This window comes from Pygoscelis adeliae, unplaced genomic scaffold (assembly GCF_000699105.1).
Source record: "Pygoscelis adeliae isolate BGI_AS28 unplaced genomic scaffold, ASM69910v1 Scaffold82, whole genome shotgun sequence".
Lineage (NCBI taxonomy): Eukaryota > Metazoa > Chordata > Aves > Sphenisciformes > Spheniscidae > Pygoscelis > Pygoscelis adeliae.
Window position 1 is genome coordinate 956,912 of NW_008824287.1, and position 10,119 is coordinate 967,030.

Consider the following 10,119-nt stretch of genomic DNA (forward strand, 5'->3'; position numbering starts at 1 on the left):
TAGGGAAAATAAGAGGTTTAGAGGCCAGACATATACTGCCTCTTCCACGAAGAGAGAGCAGTATTTTCCCTTGAATGTCACTCTATGCACGGGTATAATCCATGGGGATTGAGAAGTGCCATTTGTCATATAATATGAATGACTAATACTAAAGAATCTCCCAAGAAGTCCTCTTCCAGACCAATGATGTCCACAAGAGCTTTACTGTCTTTCAGATGAACACTATTAAGACATCTTTTTTTTTAAAAATAGTTGTCTTGACACAGTATAGGCTAAAGTGCATTTGCTGCACTTTCCAATTATGGCCATCAAACAACTTGAATTCTGCGAGAAGGCGGCATACCCAGCAGGGGTACACAAATGCACTGAAATCTTAAGCTAGTTAACAGCCTTTTAAAGTGCACATAGTTTTCTCACAAACCAAATACCTGCAGCAATCCAAGTGGAAAAAATAACTTTAAAAACTTTTAATGTTTTTTAAATTCATAGCCTCCAGCAATATATGATAATGAACAGTAGGTATGAAACTATCCTCAAAACCTTAAATGTTTTCACAATAATTTTTACTTTTAATAATTTAATTTACTGCATTTTAGATTCGAAAGTAGCAAGGACAATTTCAAACGAAAACTTCAAAAACAAGATACAACCAAAGACTTTTTCAGGATGAAAGAACACATGTAAGGAGGATCAAGACCCTACAGTGAGATCAGCTATTAGCTAATTAAATATGTGACTAAAATTCATCATTTTAAATAGCAGCCGTATTGATGGTGAGCAATCTGGTAAGCAAACAAATGATAGTGGATTTTTTTTCATATCTTCAGAGAGAAACATTTATCTTAATCAGATTCACTATGCCATAATACACGCGGAGTAAGTCAATGTCTACTAATTAAAGGACACTGTCAACCTGATTTTCTAAACAGCTAATTAAAATATGTAGCATCTAATACAGCACTTCTTGCAAAGTATGCTCTGTTTAAAAAATACATCGCTGTAAAAGTTACTTGTTTTTCTATTCCCTTGTGTTTGCTTTTTTAATTGGTTTTTCAACAAAGGAAGATCTGCTGAACTAAGGTTCTGTTTCTGTATCAAGTTCCATTAACGCACACCCCTGTACTTACGCAGAAGCCCAATGATTTCTAGGTCTAAAAGGCTGTACAAGAAAACAATGACACTAATCCTAAGGGTTTGCTGTTTTTGCTTTTTCAAGGATGACAAGATTTTCTCTCTCTGTTTTGGGGGGGGATTTTAGATAATCTAGGTGTTACTTGAAACTGTAAAAATTTTCAAAAAGAAATGTGATTTTCGTATTAATGAGGAATCTTTAACCTTCCATTTTATAGATTACATTAGTTTCTCAGAATAAGCAGGCTTCTCTATTTCTTATTCTGATTCTGTATGTAGCTTTTTCAAGAGAAAGAAGTTGTTGTGGATCTGTCAGCAAGGCTCTGGGAGTAGGAGGATGTTTGGATTTCCGGCATATTGCAACGCAGTTCTTGGCCACCAGCAAAGCTATGTGTGTGAATCTCATTTTATATCCGTTGTTTGCAATACCACATATTTTAAGAGACATTTGAAATAGTCTCTGTACTCCTAATCCTAGATAAGTAATCACAAATCATTTCCTAACAGAAGCTGAGAAGGCAAAATACATACCTTTACGTAACTCACGTCATGAAAGACTGTGGATGAAATGATGCTGTCACAGAAATAAAATAGTCTGTTTTATCTTGAACAATTTAAGTCTGTATTCAAAGTTCTTAGCTCAAATCAGGCTATTGTTTGCTATGTTTGTTTTGTCTTTCCAGATTCAGATTTAACAATATTTTCTATTACATACTTTTTGCATTAAAACATTATTAGCCAGATAATCTTATTAGTGATTTTTGTAATCTTTTTTACACTGTGTATTTTTGCAGTGCAGAAATCTGATACAGTAAATTATGAACTCTGTGGCTGCTAATTAGTTTTACACCTGGAAGTATATGGAGCTCATCTTCAATTCATATATGCATTATTTTTTCTTTAAAGATCACCCGAGTCACCGCTCCTGCCATTTCCCCTTCTTTTCTGTCCTCGACCAATACATACAAAACATCATTTTTCCAGCCAAGGCATATGCAACATCCTTTAGAATGCATCACAGCAGATCCTTCATCAGCTGGAAGAATCACTGTGTTAACAATATGAGGTCCTTCCTGCCCCAGGCAGCATAAAAGCTTGGGATTTCCAAACATTTTGTCTTCTCCAGCAAAGAGGTGATTTTAGCATGTGTTAACTAACACACTATAAACACATCTTTTCCTTTCACGTACCCGTGCCCTTTTGTAGGCAAGCACCCAGCTCCTCCCAAATTATAATGAAAGTTCAGTGGCTGACCAGGGGCTTTGGCAATCTCTACACGGGACAATGACTTGAAACCAATCCTCTCCATTGTAAATAATTCCAGAATAAAAAAATAACTGAGTTGTGTTGACAATGACTTGGGAGGGCAAAATACTTTTTACTCTTCTGTGACTGCACTCTGCAGTGTTAACAGGAGTTAAAACTTGGTTTAGTCATTAAAGTAATCAGGTATGAATCAAAGAAACCTCAGGAGATGCTGTTGTTGAGAAAGCAGATATTATTTTCACACAAACAAGCATTTTTCTCATCCTAACTTCACCTTAATGGGTATATATATATCTTTAATAAACAAAACCATTATTTTAAATTGTATCAAGAAATTTCCATCTTTAAAGTTGCTCAAACAAAAAATACTAAAATGCTAAAAGCATTTTGTTTTTCTATACACACATCTAGTATGTTCATTGCCATAATGCAATATTGTAAATGCCAAAGAAGTGAAGCAGTGATCTATAATTGTAAAATGCCAGTGATTTCCAAGCTGTCACTGATCTTGGAAAATTTCCCCAGTAGCATGTGGAGATCAATAACTGTTTATAGACTTTTTAGTCCCAGTTTATAGGGAGCGTATAACTATGGACTATGTCAAATCTCTTAACTGTGAAGTGAAAGACTGATTTCACACTTAAATCTACCCAAACGCCCATAACGCTAAAGAAAGGCAAGAAGGATCATCCAGGGAACTACAGGCTAGCCAGCATCTCCTTGTTCTCTGCGACAATAATGGTGCAGGTCCACGGGAGCCATTTCTGAAGAAAGGTGATTAGAAACAGTAGCCAGCATGGATTTACCAAGGCTTGCCATGCTTGACCGAGCCTAATTACCTTCTGTGATGAAATAGCAAGATGTGCAGACAAAGGGAGGGCAGTAGATGTCGTCTACCTTGATTGAGCAAGGCTTTCTTGGAAAGTTGGAACATTATAGCATGGATGGGTAGAGTGCTAGATGGGTGAAAATCTAGCTTGACAGGCACAATGGGCTAACAATTCATACTCCACCTGACAGCTGGTTACAAGTGGCGTTCCTTGGGAGCTCACCCTTAGACCTACGCCATTGAGTATCTTTATCAGTGGCTTGGAGGAGAACACAGAGCCCAACTTTCAGGCTTGCAGAAGGCATCGAACTACGGGATGCCATCAGCACTCTCAAGATCAGAATCGGCATTTAGAAGGACGTACACAGGCTGGACGAATGGACTGACAGGAACCTCATGAAACTCAACAAGGACATGTGAGAAGTCTTGCACCTGGGACAGGCTAACCCCCTACAATGATACAGGGCTGGACTGACTGGCTGAGGAGCATGGGGGTCCTGGGGATGTTGTACACTAAGCATGAGCCAGCAGTGCGCTCTGGCAGCAATGAAGGCTAACAGCATATTATGCTCTATCAACAGGTGCTTAGACAGTAGATTGAAAGATGTTATTTCCTTTTACTCTGCACATAATATACCAGATACTAAAATAGCCTAAAGAATACAGAGTAGCCTGTACAAGAAAGATGCTGATAAACTTGAGAAAGTTGAGCAGACAAGCACCGAGGTATGTTCAGGGGGCTGGAGCACTTGCTCTTAAGAGGAAAGCCTGAGAGACGAGGGCTTCTTTAGTCTGCAGAAGAGAGAGCTTTCAAAATACCTAAAAACAACCTGCCCCTACTTAAGAAGAGGATACCAAAAAGATGGAGCTAGGCTCATTACTTAAGTGCAACTGGATATAAGGAAAAAAAATCATTAAATACAAGGATATTTAAGCACTGGAAGAGGTTGCCCAGAGAGGCTGGGGGATCTCCATCCTTGCAGGTTTTCAGAACTTCCTGCACCAAGTCCTAAACGAACTGATGTGATTTCAGTGTTGACCCTGATGTGAGCAGGAGTTTGCACTAGAAAGCCTCCTAAGGTCCCTTCCAACTGAATGATTCTATGATTCCGAGTACATAAAGAGTCTTTTCGAAGGTAGACTTTGCCATCCATCCTATCCTTACGGTTGTCACTTTACATGTGTAGTTCTGGGCTGGTGTCAAAAGAAAGTAAATTAACATGTCCTCCTCATCCTTGTATCTCAGAAGCAGGTTTAAGATCAATATCCTGTGCGTGCTGATCCTAAATTCCACTGTAACATTAATGTATCCCTTTTACTTACTATTTTTCCTTCCTTGCACATGTACCCATGTGAAAGTGGGTAAAGAATATCATTGTGTCATGGAACCTTCCTCTTCTGGGAATCCAGATGGTTTTCTATTTGATATTTTACAGAAAAGGTACTGAAAAATAATTTTATCTTCGTCTCTTTACAGCTTATTCATCAATGTTTTTAGTTACGGTAGATCAATTCTTTTCTATGCTCATCCATTTCTCAGTCTTCTGTTTCGTCTAATTTTTCATCAGCTGAATCTTTTCCTTGCATAACTGAAATATGAGCTATAGTTTCACACACATTGCTGTGTCCATAAATCCACAGTTCCTGAACATTAATTGGATAAGAAACTGTGATGCAAATTGGTAACAAAGCATGCTATAGCCCAACACTGTAAAGATGTGAATTTTGAACTGTTCTCATGAAAACCAAAATTTAATTACATTACTCCATTTAATGAAGACAGACATACTGGAACTAGTGTCCTCTTACAACCTTAGGTTTCATCTCTTTACAGTCACATTCATACTGTAAATTCCCTGGTTAGCAAGTAAGACAGTGCAGGCAATCCTCAAAATGAACAATACTGCTACAGTACAGTCATTTGTTACATGATTGCACATTCTAAATGTGACAGTATTTAGCAAATAGTAGAAATGTATACTGGAAATGAACCATTTATTTTCTTCCTAATTCCATTAGTAAGACTGTGTAAACACGTTAAATTGTGCAGTTTCATATCCGAGGTCTTATTTCCAATACTATGAAAGACTGCCTTGAAGTATTTAAGCCTTCTTTGTGTTGTATCAGCATGAAGGAGAAACCCAAGCTGCAAGGAAAACCTACAAACATACAAAATTTAAGTGGCCACTGGAATTCTCTAACTTTTATGCAATTAAAGTGGCATAAAATGGGATTTCTAAGATATGATAAATATACAAAATTATTAAGCATGAAAATAGGTAGGAGCCTATTTTGGGGCAATTATAGCACACGTTGGTGGCTTTGCCACAAACTAAAGCCAAAGACCAACTTCTTTTAATCACATGAGAAATCCAATAATCTTCCTGAGGTGCAGTACCATTTATATCAATAGAGGAAGCAGTTTAAACCTATTCGAACAAGATCTTACAAGTCCAGAAAGGTAATAAACAAACAGTGTATCCTTTTTCTTTATCCTTGTTCTTTTTCCACTTCTGGCTGTGCAAATCAGAAAAAGTAGAAAGTTGGGGTAGCAGTGGAAGACTCACCAAAATACATGTCAAAAAGAAGGAAAGATATTTAAATTGGTATAAAAAAAATCAATGTTGTACTGACTGTTGAAGGCAGAGTGAATACGAAGTCATGTGGCTCTGAGGCCTGATCTTTTAAGCTGCTCCTAATTAAATGCAGCTTTGCTCCTACTGGATGCTAAGAGCTTTCCAGGTTACAGCCCGTATTAAATGGAAATTAGGTACTTATCTGTATGAATATTGCAAAGTTGATTGAAAAAAGGTAATGTGTGAAGTCTGTGTCAAAAAAGAATATTGCTGATTCATTCTAATGTGCTTAGACATTCCTGAACTCTGACGATTCATCAGTACCTCATAGTATAGGTCATAATCCTTAGGAGATAAATGCTTAATCCAAGATAAATCGTAATAAATCCAAATGAGATTAGACCTTTACTGAAATATTCAACGGGTGGTGTAAAAACACGTTTGAGTGACTGTGATACATCAGTGGGAGTCACTGACTAAGTTATGTACAGAACTTCAGAGAAGGTGCAATAATAGTTAAAAGAAAGGCAGAAATTTACTGATAAGCATCACTTGGTGGGCTGGTGTTGAGTGTTCTTCACCAGCCTCACTTCTTAACAATATTCTTCTGATCTGCGAGTCTTCATGGTTTAAATCAGTGCTCTGTCAAAATCACCTACTTTCTGAAACAAATGTTTTATTTATCTCCTCCTCCCCACTCCTACTATTCTGAAACTGAGTAAAACCTGCAGGAGCCTTAAGGCTAAATCATTCAGTGCAATCCACTGGCATTTTCATCCCCTCTGTATTTGGTGGTTTATGATACCTGGATGACTTGTTAAGTATTTATAGAAAAGCATAGTATTTTAAAAAATCAAAAAGCCATATTAACTAAAATTAATACTGCTATGATTGACTCAATGCATTATGGTTAGAGCTGGACAAAAAGGAAAAAAAAGTTGTTTCCTGCTAAAATCTGAGATTGCTACAAAAGTCTAGAATCTTTACCTGGAAAAAATTTTGTCCGTCTTTACTTGTGACCCAAGTATAACCTCTTAACCTGCCAACTGTAAACAAAAAGCTGCTGTTTTGAAGCAGAAGCGTTTCAGCTACGTTTTAAAAAGTTTTTTATTCTGTAATAATAAAGCCTTCAAGAAACCCTATTCTAAAAAACTGTGTTGCCTTACATTCAGCAATTTAAAAAAAAATCACTACAAGAAATCACTACTTAATAAATTGTAACATGAATTAAATTAAAATTCTGAATGAAGCTACCCATATAAGTCTGAGTTCCACTAGTATTACTGAGCATACTCGGACTTGTGATCCTGGGACACTGGCTTCATGGGAGTTTTGACTGTGTGTAGAATTAAAGTTCGTATCTGATGTCCTCAAAGCCTTTGATGTGTTTATGGCTTTTACAGGTCAGTTGCAAAGATAAGCTTTGTAATGGCTTTCTACACTTACCTTGAAAAAGCACTTACACTCTCTTTCCATTGCTTAAAATACATAAATATTTACTTCTGACAACATTTGCTATTCATTCTAAAAACAGTGGTATGTATTAACAATATATTGATTCAGAATGCTATATTCTGAATAGGCAATTTCATCATTGTGCTCTAATAGCACAGTGAAGCTATCAGATTTTGTCACCATCTGACTTCAACTAGTCCTGCTGTTTCATCATAAAGGAATACAAGCAAAATTCTGCATTAGGTGTTACGATTTTAACCGTGAACTAGGTAAGCCACTTCTCATTAGCAAATCACACCCCCTCCATTCAGTCCAGATTTCTGAACTTCTGTAGATCCTGTTGTTGGTTGCTCAGATTAGACAAAGAAACCGGGCAGATTGTGGGAGGAGTAACGTGAATTAGATGCTCAGGTAGAGACAGATGCACATAGACAAAGCAACGCAGGTGCTTTTCTAATTCACATGTAGAATGAGCACTCACGTCCTTTGAGTTGAGACTTCACATCATTTTCATTGCCTACAACATACAACTCATTTTTCTGAAGGAGAAACGTAAGTTCTTATTTTAGAAGGCATTTTTGTTGTTGGTTTTCTCATGTAACTAAGATATGAAGTAACATGAAAATGAACTAAATCTTTTAGTTTGCGTAGTACATATTTAAATCATGCATTAGCGGTAATCAGTTGTAAGAAACATTCACATTTCTTCATATTTGAGCAGATCTACCTAGAATTCTCTTTTCAGAATAACAATGTCAGGCTTTACACTTCTCAAGAGCGTAGAAGACTTTCCTATGACTATTTTCTGTTATATTTTTAAACAACAGTTAGAAACATCATCTGAATCTAAACTTGTATCATCAAGCAAATGCCACATAATGATCATTAGTTGTACAACAATGCAGACCTTTTGCTATGCCTGTGGAGAAATATTTACACTGTAACCAGATCCAGTAGGAACTATAAAATGGTAGATACAAGTTTTCGGAGTATTAAGTAGAATTTTTAAATCTTTTTTTTTTTCCAGAGACTAAAAAATCTAGGCAAATAACTGAAATACTGAATATTTGCAGACTCAGTATACTGCAAATAAAAAAGCTGTGTAAGAGATGTAATTTTCTTTAGGTATACAGGGCTTCAAAGTGAACCGCTTTTAGAAAAGCTGTTGTCTAATGGGGTGATACCTTATCATTTAATGGAGTGATGCCCTTTTCTTGACTGTTGTTTGGAGCTAGACTTCTCAATTTTTAAGAACAACAATACTTCTTCAAAGGAAAGTTGTAGAGGCTGTGAGTCAGGAAGGATTTCCATAATTCTGTCAAAATACAGAGAAAGAAAAGATACAGCGCACCTACAAGTACAGCAACACTACTTTGATTCAGAGAAGTATTTTGATATCAGTACACTGTTTAGGGATAGATGATTTTTAATATAAGATGGGAGTGCACTGAGAAAGTCAAACTTGTTTCCAGGGGGAAAAAAAAAAATCTTAATTTAGCTTTGTCTGGATTTCTGACAACCGCATTTCGTATTTCCACTTTGTAAAATAATTTATGTATTTTAGGGGATGCCTGCACACAGTATATCACAGGTCCTTTCTGTATGTGATAGTGTGTCTCTAAAACAAGAGGATTTTGACCAAACTAACAGACAGATGAAGCCAAACAAACAAATTGCTGCTATGCTAATTTCTGAAACAGATGGCTCTGATCCAGCATGTAATTCATGCTAGCAAATGTAATTCATTGTCAATCTAACACAGAATCGTATATGTCTTTCTGTTATTCTGTATGTATAGCATACAGGGAGAAATCTGGCTCAGGATACTCCACCCACAGCTAAATTTATACAGAAAAACCTGAAAAATCAAAGTGCATAAACAAGTACAAATTCTGCCGTCCTTACTGGAAGCGGAGATTAGACCACTGTTTTGAAGTTTCAGGTACAGATCTTCAAAAGGCCTGAGATGTTAGGGCTATAGTCTTTCCTCACTTTGTGGTAGAAATACCCTTGAAATTAATGCAAGTTGTATGCATGGCTTGCAGCACGAGAGCATACCAGGCAAACCACCCTATAAACTTTTAATTTTCTAGACACAAGATATTTTATTTAAATGGCTGAGATTTTGTTAACTTTAACCAAGCTCCGTGAAAAAAAGTCAGTAAAAATGTATAGTTTTGCATCCAGCCTCCTGACCAGGCCATGCAGCTGAGACTGTGGGTCTAATTCAGCTTTCTGAGACAGTGTGTCTTTGCTGTTGGTGTATCTTCAGCTAAATTTAGCCTAATGTTAAGAATGACCTACACAGCAAGGAAATAAAACTGTTTGAAAAAATATAGGACAAAGCTTATGTTTAAGGGAAAGCTTCCCACAATGTTCTATTTGTGGCACACGATCATACATTTGTGTCACATCATCTTATCCCTTCCTTGAGCACTGATTGAAAAAGAGGCTTTTTAACCTGCTCAAAATTCTTCCTCGTACCTCTTCAGCAGTGAGGGTCACGGATCTGGTCAAAAACAGGGGAAGCACCTCCACGCAGGAGATCAGAACAAATCCCATCCTGCCTGCTGCACTTTATTTATTTTTATTTCCAAATCGTGAGGCACCTGGATGCGTCGCGGCCCTGGGAGGGAGCAGAGCTGTGCAGACCCGCTGGGTACGTTACCCTGGCTCCGGTGCTCACCTTCACGCACTCGTCCACGGGAGTCACCCCTCCGTGGGGCTCACCGACCCACATGGGCGCCCTCTCACCCACCCCAGCTGCCCCGCGAACTCCCCCACGAGCTCCCCCAGCTGCTGCTGATTTCGCAACGCGCCCATGTGAGATAAAAAGCCCTTCCCCAATCACGCTACCCCCCT